Source organism: Herpailurus yagouaroundi, unplaced genomic scaffold, assembly GCF_014898765.1.
Source record: "Herpailurus yagouaroundi ecotype Mexico unplaced genomic scaffold, PumYag 28, whole genome shotgun sequence".
In the NCBI taxonomy this organism is placed as follows: Eukaryota; Metazoa; Chordata; class Mammalia; order Carnivora; family Felidae; genus Herpailurus; species Herpailurus yagouaroundi.
This window is the reverse complement of record NW_024412376.1, coordinates 73548292-73570351: the sequence shown is the minus strand read 5'-3', so window position 1 is coordinate 73570351 and position 22060 is coordinate 73548292. Positions and strand designations below refer to the sequence as shown.

General features: G+C 38.8%; 1 protein-coding gene across 5 annotated transcripts in view; it reads left to right on the top strand.

Moving 5' to 3' along the window:
- Nucleotides 1–22060, top strand: part of ALPK1 (alpha kinase 1) — a 133904-nt gene that overhangs the window by 106 nt on the left and 111738 nt on the right. The window contains exons 1-3 of one of the 5 annotated variants that reach the window (XM_040475817.1): nucleotides 3967–4140; nucleotides 8351–8418; nucleotides 8522–8658. The gene's annotated coding sequence lies outside the window, so the exon portion shown is untranslated. Of the gene's footprint in view, nucleotides 1–21; nucleotides 251–3966; nucleotides 4141–8350; nucleotides 8419–8521; nucleotides 8659–18205; nucleotides 18255–22060 lie in introns of those variants that run through there. The other 4 variants (XM_040475827.1, XM_040475808.1, XM_040475837.1 and 1 more) reach the window with 4 other exon arrangements.

Below are 22060 nucleotides of genomic sequence, written 5' to 3'. Positions count from 1 at the left end.
GACGCTGATACTTGGAGCTTCCCCATCTGATAAAAGTTCTGTGAGAGGGGTTAAGTTTTGACGTCTCTGAGTTACTTACGTATAATAAGGAACCATAAACACAGGGAAGGAAAAGTACAACTACAAATGTGGCAGATTCCTGTAAGGCTGCAATTTTGTTCGTTAATCATCAACATTTATTATTTCTTCTCTGAAGTGGAGATAGCCAGAGTATCTTCTTTCAGGTGAAGAACATTAGACCATGTGGACGGTAAGATATGCAATCTGACTATACCAATAAACATACACAGTAAAAATATTTTAGTAGAGTTTCTGATATTCACTCTTTAAAGTTAAGCAAGATTTGAAAATTCTGTGTAAGCTGCAAAGGACTAGTGTAATAGATGTTATTAATAACACTAGTAAAGAAAATGCAACAACTGCTAAAATTTATGATGCTGAATATTATTTCGTTTTTCTGTTCCCTTTAAGTATTCCTAGGCTACCAGTTGAGGAAGAGATTAAGAGGAACCATTCAGGGGCGCCTGGGTGGCTCAGTCAGTTGGGTGCCTGACTTCGGCTTAGGTCATGATCTCACAGTTTGTGGGTTCAAGCCCCGCATTGGGCTCTGTGCTGACAGCTTGGAGCCTGGAGCCTGCTTCACATTCTGTGTCTCCCTCCCTCACTGCCCCTCCCCTGCTCATGCTCTGTCTCTCTCTCAAGAATACATAAACAAAAAAAAAAAGAGAGAGAGAGAGAGAGAGAGAGAGAAACCCTTCAGAGAAATGGATACCCCAAAAGTCCGGCTGGAATTGTTTATCAAGGCAAAACGGAAGAAAACAGTAGGCAGGTATGTTATTGATATTTTAAAAAGAGGGATTTACTGTTTGAATTATCACTGATGAATCATTTAATGTGAAAATAACATAAAATGCCCACAATCTATTTTTCCATGAATAGAATATTAAAAATAGGTTTTAGATACTTTCACTACCCCCTAATTAAGCAGATGTACCTGAGCCTATTGTATTTCATTTAAAACTAGAGGAAGCTAATTTATGGTAATACGATCACCCCTTATAGAAAAAAGAAAGTGTTGCTCGTTTGTGTTGCTTGCTGGGAATTGGGTTATATGATACCCACCTTCTGTCCGGTGCACTCTAAACCCCTTGGATACACACTCATCTAACTCTCCACTCCCAAACTCAGATGCTCAGATTTGGGGTAACTCAGTTGTAACTCAGTTCGGGAGTGCCCCACCTCACGGCTGATGCTTTCTACCAACCTTTGAAAATACTCCGAATTACCTGAGATACCTCACTCAACTCTTTTTTCATTATTCTCTGAATGGAAGACAAGCAGAAACCCAAAGACTTGGGACTGGAACAAAGGAAAGCTAGCCTGGACTTCCTCTTCCTCCTCCCTATTCTTGGAGTCAAGTGACTACAATTAAAATGAGCCACTTAGATTTATGTGGAGAGATCTGCCAGACACATTACTAATGGAAAAACCAAGTGCTAAACAAAAATGTTGCCGTTTGTGGGAAAAAAAAAAAAAACAAAACCCTGTCTGTAAATGCATGAACTTTCTGCAAAGAAATCCGAGAAATAGAACTGATAATACTGATTAACCTGAGAAAAAGAAATTGGGAGAGAGGAGGCAGAAGGTCCACATGGGGAGATATTTTTTATTGTGCACTTTTTCATACTGTTTGGATTTTGTGTCATTTGCATGCATTGTGGTTACACACCAAAAAAAAAAACCCCAGCTTTTTAAAGAAGGGCCAAGTAAGAGAAGTCTCCCGAGAGACAGATTCAATGCTCTAATGCCTCAATATTTCTCATAAGGTGGAGGACTGCAATAGAATTCAGGCTCCCGAGAGAGTGGTCAGATGGTGAGGTAAAAATTAGAGCCCACAAAGGCAGGGCAGCTGAGGGTGGAGGAAGGGGAGGAGTGGGCCTGGTTAGGGCCATCTGCTCTGCCCCTCCCTGGAGGCAGTTGTGGGTAGTTCTGTGGTAAAGCAGAATTCTAAGATGGCGCCCAAGATTCCCACTCACTGGGGTACACAATTTATATAACCTCCTCCCCTTGAGTGTGGGCAGAACCTGTGAATATGATGGGCTGTCACCCCTATGACTAGGTTTCTAATCAGTTGTCTTCAAGTTAATCCAAAGGAAAGTTATCTAGCTGGGCTGGACCTAATCACATGAATCCTTGAAAGGGATGGATCACTTTTAAGGAGCACAGAGACACATACCCCTGTTGGCCTGGAAGCAAATAACCAAGCTAGGAGCTGCCTATGGAGACCACATGGCAAGGAACTACAGATGGTATCTGGGAGGTCAGAGTGGTCCCCAGCCAACAGCTAGCAAGAAAATGGGACCTCAGTCATACAACTAGAATTCTACCAACAATCTGAGCGTTGAAGGAGACCCCAAGCATCAGATTAGATCTGCAGCATTCTCAATGATAATGTGCCCAGACTTCTGACTGACAGAAACATAGAAATAATAAATGGGTGCTGGGTTTTTTGTTTCTGTATATCATAGAACCTTTATTATTTTTCCCCCTCAATTCTTAAGTCTTATATAACATCCATGTTCTAAGTATGATACCATTTATAGACAGTTTTTAATGTTTATTATTTTTTTTAATGTTTATTTATTTTTGAGAGAGAAAGACAGACAGACTACAAGCAGGGGAGGGGCAGAGAGAGGAGACACAGAATCCAAAGCAGACTCCAGGCTCTGAGCTGTCAGCACAGAGCCCAACATGGGGCTTAAACCCACAGACTGTGAGATCATGACCTGAGCCGAAGTCAGGCACTTAACTGACCCAGGTGCCCCTAGACATTTGTTTATTTCATTTCATTTCATTTCATTTCATTTCATTTCATTTCATTTCATTTCATTTCATTTCATTCCATTCCATTCCATTCCATTCCATTCCATTTCATTTCATTTCATTTCATTTCAAGAAAGAGAGTGAGTGTGTGAGCCGGGAGAGGGGCAGAGGGAGAGAGAGAGAGAGAGAGAGAGAGAGAGAGAATCTTAAGCAGGCTCCACAAAGAGCCTGACACAGGGCTCCATCCCATGACCCTGGGATTGTGATCTGAGCCAAAATCAAGAGTCAGACACTCAATCAACTAAGCCCAGGCACCCCACCATTTATATACATTTAAAATGCATCTTCATTTACAAATATTTTACATTTGGTCTATAGAACAGATAATTTAATGGCTGTTCTTTTAAACTGCTAAATTTGTGGTAATTTTGTATGCAACAATAGAACAATAATATAGGTTTTTTTGTTAGAGGATCCCTGTGGATTATGAAAGTCCCCAGTAATCCTGATCCTAATAACCCAATATGAGAGCTATAGACTATGTAAGCAGGAAAAGAAGGGCCAGTTTTGCGGGAGGTGCATTATTTCTACCGGTCACATAACCTCCAAACCAGGTAACTTCATCTTGCCCTTGTTGAATCTAAACTGTGTCATCTAGTACTCCTCACTGGTGTAATTTTTAGTAAAAAAGAAAACAAAACCCAGAAACCTTCCCTCTCCTTTAATATTTTATTTTTACATTTCATTTGTGTTTCTTCGTTAATTTTTAAAATCAATTTCAAAAAATTTTAAAGCTATCTTTGACCTATTTGCCAAGTCAGTGGACACTTTTCTAATCTTATCTTTCATCATTTCTCTGCATCGTTTAGTACTGTTGACTACTCCCGCCTTGAAATACGGAGCCCTAACATGAGTTTGTCTGTTTATAATAGATGAAAAACGTCATGTTATTTCTTAGTGACATTCTCTTTCCTTGGCTTTCAGAGGACTGACTCTCTATTTTGACTTGGTCCACATAAGAGGTTTCCTTGCACGTTGTTTAAAAGAAGTAACTTCCCTGTAGTAATACAACTCCCAGAATACCTTTCACCAAAGCAATTCCTAAAGGGGTGTGGCTTCTGGTGCAAAACTGCTGAAAGTCCCAGAGGTGAATTACACAATCAGATTCTGAGGCAGTGACAGACTGTTTTCCTTCAAATTTCTACTTCCTGAAACCAAGGCTCTTTATGACAAACAGTGTATTTCAGGGAAATTGTGCTAAAATTAACCTTTTTCAGAGATTTGCTGGCCTTAAAAGTGTTTATCTTCGAGACAAAGGTGAGTATAAGCTTTTAAATGACAAAACACAGTAGATGTGGGTACAAAAGATGGCATAATATATAAGGAGGTATTATTTTAGACTCTGATCTTGTTTCTACTTCCTGGTATTGTCTGCATTTAAATAACTTGAGAGCTCTAAGAATATTTGCAATTCTAAAAGCGCTACACAAAGGGGATAAGGGTTGGGAAGGGGAGGGAACAGTAAATTTAGATTACAAGGGAAAGGAGAAAAGGAACCTGTTTTGTTTTGTTTTGTTTTAGCAGGTTTTAATAACAAAGTCCATATGTCAGGCAGCTTGCTACTGAACATCCGGCTTTGTCACTGAATGGAGATGTTTGATTAAAGCATTAAAGAAGTGGGATTACTTATGTGAAAAATTGACCCTAGGACTTTTGCCTGGAGTACATTAGTCATAACAGAAACCATCACTTGTAGGATGGCCTCAGTGATTTTGCCAGGAAAACAGATAAGAGTGGAGAATTACTCTTTTCATATGGGAACAACTGACAGGAATTCCGGGTGTGGTGAAGCATTATGTAGACAGAAAGCATCTAGAAAAATTAAATTCTGGGGCACTTGAGTGAATCAGTCAGTTAAGCGGTCAACTCTTGATCTTGGCTCAGGTCATGATCTTATGGTCCATGGGTTTAAGCCCCGCTTCGGATCCTCTGTCTCTCTCTCTGACCCTACCCCATACTCTCTCTCTCTCTCTCTCAAAAATAAATAAATATTAAAAAATAATTTTTAAAAAATTAAATTCCTTCGTATTTTATTCAAAAGAGTCCTTTCATTAACAATTTTTATTATTTAAAATTAGGGCTATAGGGGGCGCCTGGGTGGCGCAGTCGGTAAAGCGTCTGACTTCAGCCAGGTCGCGATCTCGCGGTCCGTGAGTTCGAGCCCCGCGTCGGGCTCTGGGCTGATGGCTCAGAGCCTGGAGCCTGTTTCCGATTCTGTGTCTCCCTCTCTCTCTGCCCCTCCCCCGTTCATGCTCTGTCTCTCTCTGTCCCAAAAATAAATAAAAAAACGTTGAAAAAAAATTAAAAAAAAATAAAATTAGGGCTATAAACTACTTCGGAAAGCCACAAATTACGACCTTTAGAATAGTTTGGGACTGGGGCACCTGTGTGGCTCAGGTGGTTACGCATCTGACTTGGGCTCAGGTTATGATCTCACAGGTTTGTGGGTTCAGGCTGCAAACTGGGCTCTGTGCTGACGGTGTGGAGCCTGTTTGGGATTCTATCTTCCTCTGTCTCTTCCCTTCCCCCACTTTCACACTCATGTGCAGGTGTGCTCTCTCTCTCTCTCTCAAATAAATAAATAAACATAAAAAAAAAAAAAAAAGAAGTTTGAGACTTCCAGGTGGGTGAGAGTTACAGAGGCAGGGTCAGAAAGGAGGGTATTTATGTCACAACATACTGACATCGCTAATATTTGCTATCTCCCTCTGCCTTTTCTTTTCTTTTTAGTAAGTGTAGCTAGTACTCTTATGAGAAACAATATCTGCTTTTGGTTGGCTGATACCTCCTTGTTAAGAACATTTTAAATTCCTTACACATAATCACTGTTGCTGTTCAAGCCTATACATGATGCTTCAGCATAGTCTCCACATTCTTTTGTTTTTCCTCTTTCCTCCGTGACCTCAAATACAATTGAACGACATGGTGCATTAGTATGATCACACCACAGAGCCATGCGCCCCTGTCTAGATGGTGCGTCAGCAGATTACAAGTCAGCAGATTACAAGTCTGTACATTGAGCACAGTTTTGGATAGGGGTGTGTATAGATTAATTTACCACCTAAGAGACATACCAGACCTGAACAAATGCTAAGTCAAGCCTTTATACCAACTGACTAAAATAATTTACTTCTCTTTTTCCACCTCCTCCTTCTGAACGCTGTCAACCTACAACCTCAAAAGAAATAAAATACTTAAAATTATGCTGGCAATAATTTACTCTCCACTTTATAAATATCTTTTGAATCTGAGCTGAATCAATTCTCCAAGTTCTTTTCCAACAAGACACCAGAATTTTATAGTATCCTCCATGGGCATGAGTGATGTTAGGGTGACCGGTGATGCAGGTGGCAAAGACTTGCACAGAGTAGAACATCAAGCAGGACAGAATGTATTGTTGGCATGTTAGAGCAGGAGGTGACAGGTTTCTCTGTCCAGGGCTCACCTGGGATGTGAGTTGTGGTCAGGCTAGAGAAGAATATGTTTTGTAGTTGGGGTCTATTTGCTGAGAATGCAAGGTACCATGATCTGGAAAAACAAAGAGTGCCAGGTATAAATACTAGTGAGTTTTGTCTGTAAACTTGGCAAGGGAAGGGGCTGTGAACAGATTCCTGTCAAATAAGGAGCCAATAATTACTTTAAACTTTAAAATATATACACATATATACATATATATTATATAATATATACATTTTATATAATATTATATATTATATTAATATTATATTATATATTATATAATATAATATATAATGTATATATGCATATATATACATTTATACTTATATATTTATATATACACATTTTCATATATACACAAATTTATATATACACACATATAATATAAAATATATATACATATATGTGTATATATAATATCTATGTGTATTTTTAAAGTTTACATATATTTATATATATATTTTTTAAAGCCATATGTAAATCATGATGAATGTTATAAAATCTCACATAAAATAATACTTGTAATGAGCACATTTGACATACTAAGCTGTAACAGTCTCCCCTTAGGTCCTATGTGATCTAAGTTTGAGTTTAGAACCCAGAATTTTCCTTAAGAATAAATGTATTCATTTCAAAATATTTCTGAAACTCCATGGTTCCTCCCATTGCAAAAGAATTTCAGTAACCCCTTTCCCTGAACACAATACACATACTACTGTTACTGTCCCTTAATCTATTTCAGATGATGATGGCTTTTTAGCATAAAATGCTCTTTGGAAATGCTTTCCTGAATTTTTTTTAAATGTTTATTTATTTTTGAGAGAGAGAGTGAGAGAGCATGTGTGTGCACACATGGGGGAGGTACAGAGAGGGGGACAGACGATCTAAAGTAGGCTCTGAACTGACATCACAGAGCCTGATGCGAGACTCGAACTCATGAACCGCGAGATCATGACCTGAGCCGAAGTAGGCCGCTTAACAGACTGAACCACCCAGCCTCCCCTGTTTTCCTGAAATGTTAAGCATCTATGGTTTGAAGAACTTTAATAGGAATGTGCATTCATACCTTTGGTGTAAATTCATTCTATATTTTTGTTATTTTTATTTGTTGCCTCTCTATATGGAGAAGTCTTTGTTTCTTGTTATTGACAGTGACATCTTTTTGCAGGATGTTGTGATTTGCTCTGTTTATAGAGTTCTGTGAGATAGACAAATTTAAAAATAAGAATATTGTCTGGGGCTATTATTCTTCTATGTCTAAAGAAAGGAAAGAGATGATCATAGCTTTAACATCAGTTATATGTTAATACAATTTTCTCAAAGTATGGTGTACAAACTACTGATTTTAGGTAGCATGTGTCTTTGAAAATTTGAGTTAGATGCTTATTTTAATGTGAATTAAAAATATAACTAGCTCATAAAATTTATGACTTCATAGATATTATTGCTCAGGAAGATGTTAAGTAAAATGAAAGTAAACTGTTCACTACTGATTTTAAGGAAATGAGTAAACAAGGTAACAATTGTGAAGGTGGCATGTAAATGGCTAAAGTTTTGGAAATATTGAACTAATGTGTTTGCTAAGTGAATATTTTCTGAACCGCTGCAGAAATGTGAGCCTCACTGGTCCTTGGTTACACTGCTCAATTAGTAATACAATCTGTTAAAATTTCTTAATTATAGATGTACAAAATATTGGATAAAAAATGCCTTATCAAACTTTTATCAGACCTACAGTCCTCATGAATTGTCATAACATTGAAGGGATGCAGAAATTAGCCCATATTTTCTGAAATCAGAATCATAGAGAGGATGAATCATCCCAGAGTCAGCATTATACTTCTGTTGTGCCTGTTTCACCAAGACACTGATATCTTAGAGGGGTGCTGTGCACTAAAGGGTGAGAGAGGGGGAGGGGACATAAACATCATCTAGGTCAAGGACCATCAGTGTATCATGTAGTGTGTCAATGGCCATTAAAAATGGTCATATTGTTCGTTTCTTTCAGGGAATCCATTCTAGGGAGGATGTAATTCTAAATATGGAGAAAATCCACACAAGATGTTTATCATAAAGGTATTTATGATACAAGGAATTACAAGCATTCTAAAAAAAGGGAAAGATTAAACAAGTTATGGTATAACAGTCCCTCCCTTATCCATGGTTTTGCTTTCCACAGTTTTAGTTACTTCCAGTCAACCACTGCCAGAAGCAGATGATCTTCTTTATGACGCTTCCTCACACGCCTGAGTCATTCACCTCACTTCATCTCATCACATAGACGTTTTATTGTCTCACATCATCACAAGAAGAACAGTGAGTAGTATATAGGCATATCTCATTTTATTATGCTTTGGTTTATTGCGCTTTTCAGATACTGAGTTTTTTACAAACTGAAGGTTTGTGGCAACCCTGCTTCAAGCAAGTCTGTCAGCGCTGTTTTTCCAACAGCATTTGTTCACAATTTTGTCTGTCATGTTTTGGTAATTCTCTTGAAAGTTTCAAACCTTGTCATTATTGTGATTTTGTCATGGTGATCTGTGGTTAGTGATTACAACTTAGCGAAAGCTCAGATGATGTTTAGCATTTTCTAGCAATAAAGTATTTTTTTCATTTTGGTGTGTACATGTTTTTAGGCATAATGCTATTGCACACTTAGTAGACTAAAGTATAGTATAAACATAACTTCTATATGCACTGGGAAACCAAAAAGTTCATTTGACTCGCTTTATTGCAATATTTGCTCTATTGCAGCGGTCTGGAACTGAACCTGAAATACCTTCACAATATGCTTCTACAATAAGATATTTTCAGAGAGAGAGACCACATTCACATATGTTTTTTTACAGTGTATTATAACTTTTATTTTATCATTGTTGTTGTTAATCTCTTCCTGTGCCTAATTTATAAATTAAACTTTATGTATGTATGCATGGGAAAAAAGGTGATATATATGGGGTTCAATATGGTTTCAGGCATTCATGGTCTTGGAATGTTTCCCACAAGGATGGTGGGCGGGGGGGACTACCGTATATCTGTAAAACAAGATGAAGAATAGTACCAGCACAGAAAATGCTGAGTGAAAAATGGATTCAAGGCTGATTAACAATCGTACTTACAATTATGTAATACGTACATAAAATGATATAGATATAAATTCACAAATATTCTGAAAGTGGCTATTGTCTTACAGTGGTAGATTAATTATTCCTTTTCCTTTCTCTACTTTTGTATATATAATATATTTTTAGATTGGCTTTTTATATTATTATATGACATACTTATATTACTTTTTTTTAAGTGTATTTATTTCAGAGAGAGACAGAGAGAGAGAGAGCAGGGAGAGAGGCAGAGAGAGGGAGAGGAAGACAGAATCACAAGCAGGCTCCATGCCGTCAGCACAGAGCCCGATGCATGGGGCTTTTTGACAAAACTCTGTCAAATCCATATGTTAAATATGTTAAATAAACTACGCTGCTGTATAGTAAATATAATTGTTCAGTCTTTGGGAGATAAATCTTACCTTTTCTTTGTTTGACATACAAATAACTTGCTATTTGAAAAAAGGGAGGATTGAGTCTCAGTGCTAGAGTGAACGGGCATGACAGAATCCAAGAACAGAGGGGGAAATACCAGTTGAAATACTTACTACTAGTTGATTTTTCTTACATTGGTTGCCTTCAATGTCAGCCATGGCTTTTACTGAAGTCAACTTATTCTTTTATTTTGAAGAGAGGAAAAAAGGCAGGAAAGAGGAATGGGAACTTCACATGATATGTATGCTGTTAGTTTCTTGATTTGTTTCTCATTCTTTTGGATTCCTATAACCTGGATTCATAAATTTATATCTGTACCTACTGTAATTACATCTATTTTTTCCATATTATTGCATATACTCCTATTGTACCTCAAAGTATATTGTGTCATCAGCTTGCTCAGGAAGCTTTGCTTAGAATCTTAACCCTAGAATATATAGTTACTGTGATGCATTCCCCATTAGTGCATTACAAGCACTAAAAAATATGCACAATTTTCAACAAAAGCCTCATCCATTCATAATTGTTTTTCTTTTCTGTAAGAAAAGTGCTTAGATCCTCATCACATGTCCTTTTGCTTGACGACGTCTTCATAATAACTTAATCTCTGATTAAAGTCTGGATGCTGCAGGTATCATTCTCCAAGATAACTATATTCCTACCCAGAAATGTGCTTCCCTAAATCATGCCCAAGTTATTGTGAGGGATAGTAACATGTAAGTGAATAGCATCCATTGTGAGATATTAATCGGTCAGGTCTGATGCTCATTTCCTAATGTTGCAGGTTATTTAATAAGAAATATTTGAAGCCTTTTGAGCCCAGATTCCCTCCCACCCTGTACCTCCCCTCCTCTCCAGTGGGCAAGAGAGACTGGTAGGCAGACATCAGGAACTAGGAAGAGCTTCTTAAGGCACAGCTTGCCAGGCAGCTGAGAAGCAGGCAGAAACACCCTTATCCCGTTAATTCTGGGCTGCAGGCTCCAACCTCTTAATGCAGATGAGGCAAAGCACTTCATCTTTGTAGATCTCCTAGCGGGTTTCTTGGGGGCATATTCTTTGAATATATTTCCACTTAATAAAATGACCTCTTATTACTTTATTCAAATCCAAAGGATGCTTTCAAGACTTCATCTTTCTCTCTGCGTTTCTTTGCAATTTTGACACTATTGACTTCTCCAAATTTTCTTTTTTGGTTTCCATACCACCATGCATTTCTGACTCTTCTAGTTCTCTGGCTGCACTCCCCTTTTATATTCCTGTTCTCTGCTCTCTGCCTCCTCTCGCTCCTGCTGTATTTTCACATTGGGTGATGCCCATTGCCACGTTTATAACGGTTTACACTCATATACCGAAGGCCCTGTGGTTCCTCTTCCAGAGTTCTGGACTCTGACATCCAAGTGTAAATCTGCTACTAAATATCTTTATTCTGCATTCCACAGGCATCTCACATCTAAAATTTTCAACCCTGGACTCATCATTTCTCACCTCCATCAGTATTTTTTATATTGATATCTGGCACTAAAAGCCATGGACTTGCTCAAGCGAAACACTTGGGGCTCTCCTAGACCCCTTATTTATCAACAGCATCTAATCAGTTTTGAAGTGACATTGATTCCGTTTCTTCAATATCTTTGGAAACTACCTGTATGTCTACTCTTGGTTCAAGCCCTCAACATCTCACACCATATCCTCATCTCCTCAGCCTCTAGTCTGCCTGCAGGCAACATTTTAACAGTTATTTTGGGTCATGTTGTTCAGAGACTTCCCATTTTCCTAGCATGCATTTTAATAGCCCTAATGATCCGTGATCTGCATCGTTCTCCAGCCCCATCTTTCAGCCCTTACCAACCAATACCCTAGATGAATCTAAGTTCCAGTGATACCTCGGTACCCATTCATTCCCAATATGCTCCTCCATGCTTTATCCCAACTACTGCTTGCTCTGCCTGAAAGACCATTCCTTTCTTTGGTGGCTTACTTTCTGAAAGGTGCACCTCAAGCATATTCCTCTGGGAAGACTTGACTGACTTTACTGCTCTCTACCAAAGCAGGTGGCCACGTTGTCCTGTTGGACTAGACATTTCCTAGAACCCAGAGTATTCTTCTTTCCCAGAACTTTTTTGCAATAACCACTTTTGAAAACTAAGACTGTATCTTCTATCTCTGAATTCCCAGTACCTAACCCAATGCATGAGACATTGTAAGTATCCAATATGGATTTCCTAAATAAATAAAATTTCACGAGTCCCTACTTTTCTGTCCTATTTCTTTTAAGTGAGATTTACCACTACTTAAAGCTCCCTAGCTCACAAAGGGCATAATTTTTCCCCAGAATTTAATAAAAAAAAATCCATCAATTCAACATTTGAATAATTACATCTACTTATTCACACATATATAAGGATATCTTCTCAACTAGAGACTGTAGAAGGTTGTGACATTTGAGAGGTCTTGGACCCTGGCAAATGGTCCTTCTGACTTGGTATTGTTTTTTAAAAATCTTGAATCTTTGCTCCATCTAAATATATTTAAAGATTCCCAGAAGGAATACCATATAGTCTGTATTAAAAGGCTCATATTTTTAAATGTTTATTTATTATAAGAGACAGAGCAAAGAAGGGGCAGAAAGAGAGGGAAAGAGAGGGAACCCCAAGCAGGTTCTGCACCTGTCAGCACAGAGCCTGACACAGGTCTCCAACCCATGAACCTTCAGATCATGACCTGTGACGAAACCAAGAGTCAGACACTTAACCAACTGAGCCACCCAGGTACCCCCTTTAAGAAAAAAATGTTTATTTATTTATTTATTTATTTTGAGATAGAGCAGAGAAAGGGCAGAGAGAGAGGGAGAGAGAGAAAGAACAGGTTCACATTTTAAAGCAGCTTGTCCATAGCATGGCCAAGTTTTTGCTTTTGTGCTATTAGGTTATTTTTTAAAAAAGATTTTACTGTCTATTCAAAAAGAAAAAAAATTTCTTATAGGCTTTTATCAAGTCTAAGTGCTATTCTATGGCACAGGATGCTTTTGATCTGGTCAGTTGACTGCCTCTGTTAGAGTCAGCTTTGTCCCTTTGCTGTGTGACCATGACCAAGTTCCCTAGTCACTATGGGCCTCAATTTTCTCCACCCTAACATAAAGAGAATTATGTTAATTATCTCTTACAGTTTTTATGAGAATAAAATGTATTAGTACATTAGGGCCCTTAAAACAATATTTGAAAAAAACAAATGCTAGCTGTTTTTAAGTCCTGTGGAGTCTATGTAGATCCTATGGTAGCACACCAGGTGGGCACTATCTTCAGTTATTTGCTGCCGAATTTTGAGAAGGTAGAATAGTACTACAGGATTATAGAGTTGGAAAGTACTTTATTTTTTTTTAAGTTTATCTTTTTTGAGGGGGGAGGTGGAGAGAGACAGAGGATCCCAAGCAGGTTCCTCACTGTCAGTGCAGAGTCTAATGCGGGGCTTGATCCCATGAACTGTGAGCTCATGACTTGAACCAAAATCAAGAGCTTGACCCTCAACTGACTGAGCCACCCAGGTGCCCCATCCTAGGAGAAGTTTTGATAAAGATTAACACTCACTGATGAGGGTTGGCTACTGGGATTTGTCATTTGTGTTAGCTGGGATGTGGAGGGGCAGGCAGAGTGGTGAGAATGTCTAGTTCCAAAGCAAGGCTGAAAGAAAAACAGAAGACAATAAATGCAGAAAGCATCCCTAAGTTAACCATAAGTCATGAGGGAAAGGAAGTGCCACTAAAATATATATATGTATCACAGTGTTTTGTTAAACTACTTCTGACTACACCTAGGCACCTCAGTTGAGAGACAAAATTCAGACTGCTCAATTATAGTCCAAGAATACTTAGTTAAATTTTGAAACTTACACTTTCAAAAGCTTCATTACAAATATATATGTACATATAGAAATATATATATGTATATACATATATATATATAAACATTATAACTGTACACAGAAACAATGATATCAAAAGGTTTATAGTGCTTATTTCTTAGTGGGACCATAGGTAATTCTTATTTTCTTTTTTGCTGTATTTTTTCTCCAAAATTTTAAATAAAATCACCATTTTGCTCTCATTATAAAATAAAATGTTTCAAAAATTTAAATTATTTAAAAATACATCAGGGGGCGCCTGGGTGGCGCAGTCGGTAATACATCAGGGGGCGCCTGGGTGGCGCAGTCGGTTAAGCGTCCGACTTCAGCCAGGTCACGATCTCGCGGTCCGTGAGTTCGAGCCCCGCGTCAGGCTCTGGGCTGATGGCTCGGAGCCTGGAGCCTATTTCCGATTCTGTGTCTCCCTCTCTCTCTGCCTCCCCCATTCATGCTCTGTCTCTCTCTGTCCCAAAAATAAATAAACGTTGAAAAAAAAATTAAAAAAAATAAAAAATAAAAAATAAAAATACATCAGAAATCACTATGGTACAATCTTCAAGATTTTCATGACTCAGGGCGCCTGGGTGGCTCAGTCAGTTAAGCGTCCGACTTCATCACAGGTCATGATCTCGTGGTTCGTGGGTACAAGCCCTGCACTGGGCTCTGTGCTGACGGCTCAGAGCCTAGAGTTGCTTAGTATTCTGTGTCTCCCTCTCTCTCTGCCACCCCCCTGCTCATACTCTGTCACTCTCTCTCTCTCAAAAATAAATAAATGTTATGGGCACATATGGGTGGCTCAGTTGGTTACGCATCCGACTTCAGCTCAGGTCATGAACTCACAGTTCATGAGTTCAAGCCCCATGTTGAGCTCTGCGCTGACAGTTCAGAGGCTGGAACCTGCTTCAGATTCTATGCCTCCCCCTCTCTCTACTGTCTATTCAAAAAGACCCCTCTACCCTCTACCCCTCCTCCACTCTGCTCTGTTTCTCTCTCTTGCTCTCTCAAAAATAAATAAAAACATTAAAAAAATTTTTAATAAATAAATGTTAAAAAAATTTTTTAAAAAGTTTTGCATGACTTAAATACTTCTTGATAGAACATACTGGAAAACACCCAGTAGGCTAGTAATACCTCTCACTCATAAGCCAGAAACCACCGTGTATGGAAAAGTAAGTTATAGTGAAAGAAAAGAAAAGCACTACTTATTATGTAACATAGATCTTAGAAGTCTCACAGTATCTCAACACAGTTATTCCCCAAATCACAGTTGTCAAGGAAAAGCTTGACACAAAGTGAAAGTCTAAGTGACACGAGGGAACCAGGGGGTTCCCTCTGGGCAAGTTTTCCCTTCAAATACCCCTATCTGCTCCCATTCAGCCTCTTCTGAATGCACAGCTCATCTAAGAGCTGGCCTTTCATTTCACTTTCCTGGACAGGTCATTAGCTGAGTCATTAGCTGAGGCAGATTTGGAGTTCAAAGTGGACATGTTGAGAATATGATGCTGACTGGATATACAAGTCAGATACCCAATGAACAGTTGAAAATATCCATCGGAAAATTTCAAGGCAGAAGTTTGGACTGGAGATACAAAGTTGGTGATTGTCAGCCAATACATGATATTTAAAACTATGAACTGAATGAGATCACCAAGGAGTGGATTGATTGGTTGTTGAGAGAGAGAGAACATGCAAGAAGGGATGGGACCCAGAGAGAGGGAGAGAGAGAATCTTAAGCAGGTTCCACACCCACAGCTGTGAGATCATGACCTGAGCCAAAACCAAGAGTCGGACGTTTAACCTCCTGAGCCACCCAGGCGCCCCAAGCCAAGGAGTGGATTTAGATGGAGAAAGGAAGAAGGCCAGAGACTGAGGCTTTGCACATTTCAACATTAAGGGATCTAGGAGAGGAGGATGAACCAGCCAAAAAGGCTGAGAAGGAGAGATCAGTGAGGTAGGAGGAAAACCAAGAGCATGTGGTATCCTGGAAGGCAATGGAGAAGGGAAGGTGTGTGTCACATGCTATCTATCACATATTTTAGTAGGTTAAAAAGAAGAGGAATGAGAATTGGTCTTTGGATGTAGCAAGGTGGAGTTCACCAGTGACTTTGACAATGGCAGTTTCAGTGGTGTGATGGAGCAGAAGTCTGATTGAAGTGCATTTAAGAGAAAATGAGAAGAGACAGATTGAAAGCTTAAGTAGGAGCAATTCTTTCAAGGAATTGTGCTGCAAAGGGCAATAGCTATTGATGAAAGTGAAGTCAAGAGATTTTTCTTCTAAGATGGGAGAAATAATGGCATGTTTGTAAATAGATAGGAATGAACCAATGGAGAGCAAAAACTCAGAGAAGAAAAAAATTCAGCACTGAGTTTGAGTAAGGAGAAGGGTGCAATTATTGTTTGAATGGAGTAATTGCTTCCAGATAAGAGAATGGGTGACTCATCTCTGAAAGCAAATGGGAGGGCAGAATATGGGTTGCAGCCACTGTTAGAGGTGAGCAGGAGTCTGTGAAAGTCCTCTTCTGATTGCTGAGAATGAGGGTAGAGGAGGAAAGGAGACAAAGTATGAAATCGGCCCCTGACAGAGTGAAAGGTGGATGGACCTGAGAATCACAATGCGATTGCCTGGCAGCATTAATGGCATCACTGAGTTTCAGAGGCAGAAATTTAAAGTGGAATCGGGGGCAGGGATATTTTTTCCCCCAGCATCATTCAGCTGTGTAAAGTTTGGGTTTAACTAGAGTTGTGATTTTGACATGCACATGTTAAAAACAAGGGAGTCAAAGGTGTATGCATGTGGTGATGATCATGATTGACCATGGAAATTAAATTGGGTAGAGGGAGGAGAAAGGGCCTCAAGGGGGGTGGTAGGATCAATGGATTCTAGGTCCCAGTGATATTTTGGGATTGTTGGATTTGGGAGAATAAAAGGGGACAAGATGGATGGTAGTGGATAGAAAGTGAGATACAATTTGAAAAGTATGAAAGAGTTGCCTTAAAAGTGAATGCCCGAGGTTGGGTGAAGGGCAAGATCTTTGGAAGAAAGGATTCGAGAAACCAAGAGTCCCTGATCACTAAATAATTATTGAAATCTCCAAGAATGGGGGTCATTGGAGTAACAGTGATGTGGGAGCTAAAATGCCCTAGGAGCAGGCTGTTGACATTAACAATGACGGGCAGTGGGTCATGATGTAAGATTCCAAGATTGGGGAAGGCATATGCAGATTAAACAAGGAAGGCAAAAGCAAGGTCTAAAAGTGGCCAGAAGGCTGCTCATTTAGAGCCAGTGGTTCAGGGACTTAAGGGCATAAGCTGCCCCCTGAAAGATTTTTCAAGGTGGTTGAAAATGTAAAGCACTATGGGGGCACCTGGGTGGCTCAGTTGGTTAAGTATCTGACTTTGGCTCAGGTCATGATCTCACAGTTCGTGAGTTCAAACCCCGCATCGGGCTCTGTGCTGACAGCTCAGAGCCTGGAACCTGCTTCAGATTCTGTGTCTCCCTCTCTCTTTGCCCCTCCCTACCCCGCTCATGCTCTGTCTCTGTCTCTCAAAAATAAATAAATGTTAAAAAAAGGAAGAAAATGTAAAGCACTATGAAATGTCATGTATTGCTATTTCTAGTGTATGAAAAAATAGTAACTATTATTGTAAGTTCTTTCAGCAAAATATTTACATAAATAACCAGGAGGACTTCCTCCCTCTGGCAATCCCCAAAAGTAATAAATAGACTTCTTTTAAAGTCACTGAGACAAGAGATCATTCAGAAAGGTTTTTTCAGCAAAGTCTCTTTATTTTCTCATAATGAAACTGTCAGAGAGTACCAACCCTGATAATTTAGACCTCTGAGAGTAAAGTTTCTAAAAAGTCTAAAGAGAGATTTGAAACCCCTACCTCTGTTTAAGAGGATGGAGAGAGATGTTTGTCCCCTGTTAACCACCTTGGAGAGGATCTGGTCTTCTGTGATTGACATTTTTCCTTTATGTGTTTCTTTTTTTAATGTTTATTTATTTTATTTTACTTTTTATTTTTTAATGTTTATTTATTTTTGAGAGGGTGCTAGTGGGAGAAGGGATAGAGGATTGAAGCAGGCTCTGGGCTGACAGCAGGCAGGCTGATGTGGGGCTTGAATTCATGAACTTTGAGATCATGACTTGAACCGAGGTCGGTTGCTCAACCAACTGAGCCACCCAGGTGCCCCTATTCATTTACTGTTAAGGTTTATTTATCTTTGAGAGAGAAACAGAGAGTGAAAGTGGAGAAAGGGCAGAGAGAGAGAAGGGAACAGAGGATCCGAAGCAGGCTCTGCGTTGAGAGCAGAGAGCCCGTCGCGAGGCTCGAACTCATGAACCATGAGATCATGACCTAAGCTGAAGTCAGACACTTAACTGACTGAGGCACCCAGGTGCCCCTCCATGTGTTTCTAACGTGATGGATGGTGATGACCAATTGTAACTTCTCTACTCTCATTTGGGACTCAGGACGGTGAGTTTCCTCTGTTCTCTTACCTGGGATGTTTCAAGTAGAAATCATGCAACAATGCCTATGACATAATGCAGGAAATAAATATAGATTATTCCTTATTCTATCCATTCTCTTATTATAATAAAGTCCTCTGTGTTTAATATTTTTTTAGCCTAGAAAGTTCTAAATTAGAACTGGATCAAAATCTATGAACACCAATTTTGGGTAAGTTTTCACATGAAGTTTTGAATTAATTATTTTCTCCTAATTATAGAACTATACATAGTCATTGTAGAAATCATAAAAAGAAGGGGAAAATAGTCAAAGAGTATTACTGAGAGCCAAAGATGCTAAATATTTTGGTGTATTTCCTGCTATTTTTGTAGTCATTCTTAATAATTGTGGTAAAATACACATAAAATGTGCCATCATAATCATTTTAAGTGTAGAGTATAGTGGTATTAATTTACGTTCACATTCTTGGGCTACCATCACTCCCATCTATCCACAGAATGCTTTTCATCTTGCAAAACTGAAACTCTGTTTTCACCATCAAACAATAGCTTCTCATACCCCACTCCACTCCCCCCACCCCACCCAGCCCCTTGGCAACCACCATTCTACTTTCTGTCTGTATGCATTTGACTACTCGAGGCACCTCAGGCAGTAAGTAGAATCATGCAATTTTGTTTTTGTGATGCTTATTTCATGTTATATAATGTCCTCAAAATTTACCTGTGTTATAGCATTTGTCAGAATTTCCTTTTTTAAGGAAATGTATGTGTATACCACATTTGTTTATCTGTCTGTTGATGGGCACATAAGTTGCTTCTACCTTTTGGCTACTGTAAATAGTGCTGTTTTGAACATGGTATACAAATAACTCAAGTCCATGCTTACCATTATTTTGGATATGTATTCAGAAGTGGAATTGCTGCATCATATGATAATTCTATTTTTAATTTCTGAGGAAACACCATAATATCTTCTTCCATAACAGCTGTACCATTTTATATTCCCACTAACAGTGTGCTAAGATTATAATTTATCCACGTCCTGGCCAGTACTCTATTCTTTTTTCCTTTTTTTTTTTTTTCTTAGTAGCCATCTTAATGGGTGTGAAGTGGTATCTCATTGTGATTTTTGTTTGCATTCCCTAATTATTAGTGATGTTGAACATCTTTTCATGTGCTTATTGACCATTTGTATATCTTCTTTGGAGAAGTGTCAGTTCAAGTCCTTTGCTATTTTTTTTAAATTAGGTCATTTGTATTTTTACCCTTGAGTTGTAGGAGTGCTTTACATATTCTGGATATTAATTCCTTATCAGCTGTACGATTTGCAAATATTTTTCCCATTCCAGGGGTTCCTTTTGCACTCTGTTTAATATGACCTTTGATGAGCAGAAGTTTTTAAATTTTATGTAGCCCAATATATTTGGGGTTTTTTTGTTTGTTATCTGTGCTTTTGATATCATACCCAAGAAATCACTGCAAAATTCAGTATCATAAAGATTTTCTCCTGTTATCTTCTAAGACTTTTGTAGTTGTAGGCTTTATTTTATTTTAGGCTTTACACTTTTCAGTTAGTTTTTGGCTTTGGTATAAGGTAAAAGTAAAACCTTATTCTTTTGCACATGGACATCCAGTTTTCCCAACACCATTTATTGAAAAGATTGTCCTTTCTCCATTGAATGGTCATGGCACCCTTATCAAAAATCACTTGATGTGAAGGGTTATTTCTGGGCTCTCTATTCTATTTCATTGGTTTATATGTCTGTCTTTATGCCAGTATCACACTGTTTTGATTAGAGTAGCTTTGTAGCAAGTTTTAGAATCAGAAAGTACAAGACCTCCAACTTTGTTCTTCTTTTTCAAGATTGCTTTGGCTATTTGGGTTTTTTGAGATTATAAATGAATTTTAGGATGGATTTTTTTTCTATTTCTGGAAAAAACATCATTCATCTTCATCTTTTTAACTTTTTTTTTCAACGTTTTTATTTATTTTTGGGACAGAGAGAGACAGAGCATGAACGGGGGAGGGGCAGAGAGAGAGGGAGACACAGAATCGGAAACAGGCTCCAGGCTCCGAGCCATCAGCCCAGAGCCTGACGCAGGGCTCGAACTCACGGACCGCGAGATCGTGACCTGGCTGAAGTCGGACGCTTAACCGACTGCGCCACCCAGGCGCCCCAATCTTCATCTTTTTTAAAAACATAGTAGCTGTCACACTGTGAACACTGGTATATTCTGTTTTTTCCTCCTTAACATTATATTTATCTTGTTAAAAATAAACACTAGGTCTTTTTATTCAAACACTTCATAAACATATTTCACAATGACTACATAAAGGAAAACGAACAAATGGAAATATAACTGAAAGACTAGAAAATATTTATGCCTCAAACTATGTGACTAGAATATACTTTAGATATTATAATCATAAAAATGAGAAACATATGATTCAAGATTGTAATTCTTATATTATTTTTGACCAACTACAACTCTGGAATTCATTTATTTCCTCAGCAAATATTGCTGAGTCTCTATAGTTTATAATACACTGGGAACCTAGATATAAATTAGATATGATCTTCACCCTCAGGGAAAGGGAACAAATACTAAAATTTAGTGAAAGTGTAGTATGTGTCATGGGTTTTCACTTTCTTTTTTAGTGTTTGTATTCGTCTTATGGAGAAGTGGTGTTAGACCCATTTACAGATGAGGGGAAAAAACATTCATTTCAGAAACGTGTCTAAGGTGACACGGAGAGTGGATAGCAGGGCTGGGATACAGTTCAGGGTTGTCTGCTTCCAAAGCTCATGCCCTTTTCACTCTCCCAAGTTGCCTTTAGGCCCTAATGACATAGCACAAGAGACAGGAGTACATATAGCTAAGTGTAATGTGAACAAAAACTCGTATAGCTATGAATTCTGCCAGAAAAGAGTAAAAAAAGGCTTTAGAGAAATGCCACTATAATTTAAAACTTGGAAACTGAGAATTTCATTAGATAAAAATGGAAAGAGCAGCATTCTATCATTCATCCGTTCACAAACCCGCACTGAGCTTCTATTTCACAAATCCGCACTGAGCTTCTATTGTGTGCTAGTCACACGGCTGGTACCAGCTGTGCACTGGAGATTTGAAAGAGAATGAGTGAGGCTCTGCCCACTCTCAGGAGTCAGTCTCTTGGGAGACAGTTAAGTAACTGATATATGATAGAGCCTTGTGCCAAGCTCTGCCACAGAGGAGAAAACCGAGTGCCGGGGGACACTATTACAGGGTACTAAGGGCAAGTGCACAGTGACAGAAGCTGTGCTGCATTGCAGGAATGCTGGGTACCACACACTGGATTCCAAGTTCAGGTGCTGGACGACTTCATCCTATAGGCAACAGCAAGACAGCAGACATTTTTTAAAAATTTTTTTGTTTTGTTTTGTTTTGTTTTAGAGAGAGAAAGAGCATAAGCAGGGAAGGAACACAGAGAGAGAAAATCTCAAGCAGGCTCCATACTCAGCACAGAGCCTGATGCAGGATTCAATCCCAGGACCCTAGGATCATGACCCCAGCTGAAAGCAAGAGTCAGATGCTCAACCGACTGAGCCACCCAGATGGCCCCCAGCAGACATTTTTAAGGAGGGGAGTAACAAGGTTAATTCTGCTTTTAAGAGGCTACCTGGCAATGTGTGAAGTATAGAGTTATGGGGATATGGAAAGAGACAGGTGGCAGGAAAACCAGTTTGGAGGCTAATGGTCCCAACTAGAGATGGAGGGGACCTGGGAAAGACAATAACAGAAGAGATTGTGAGAGCAGAGACCATATTTGCA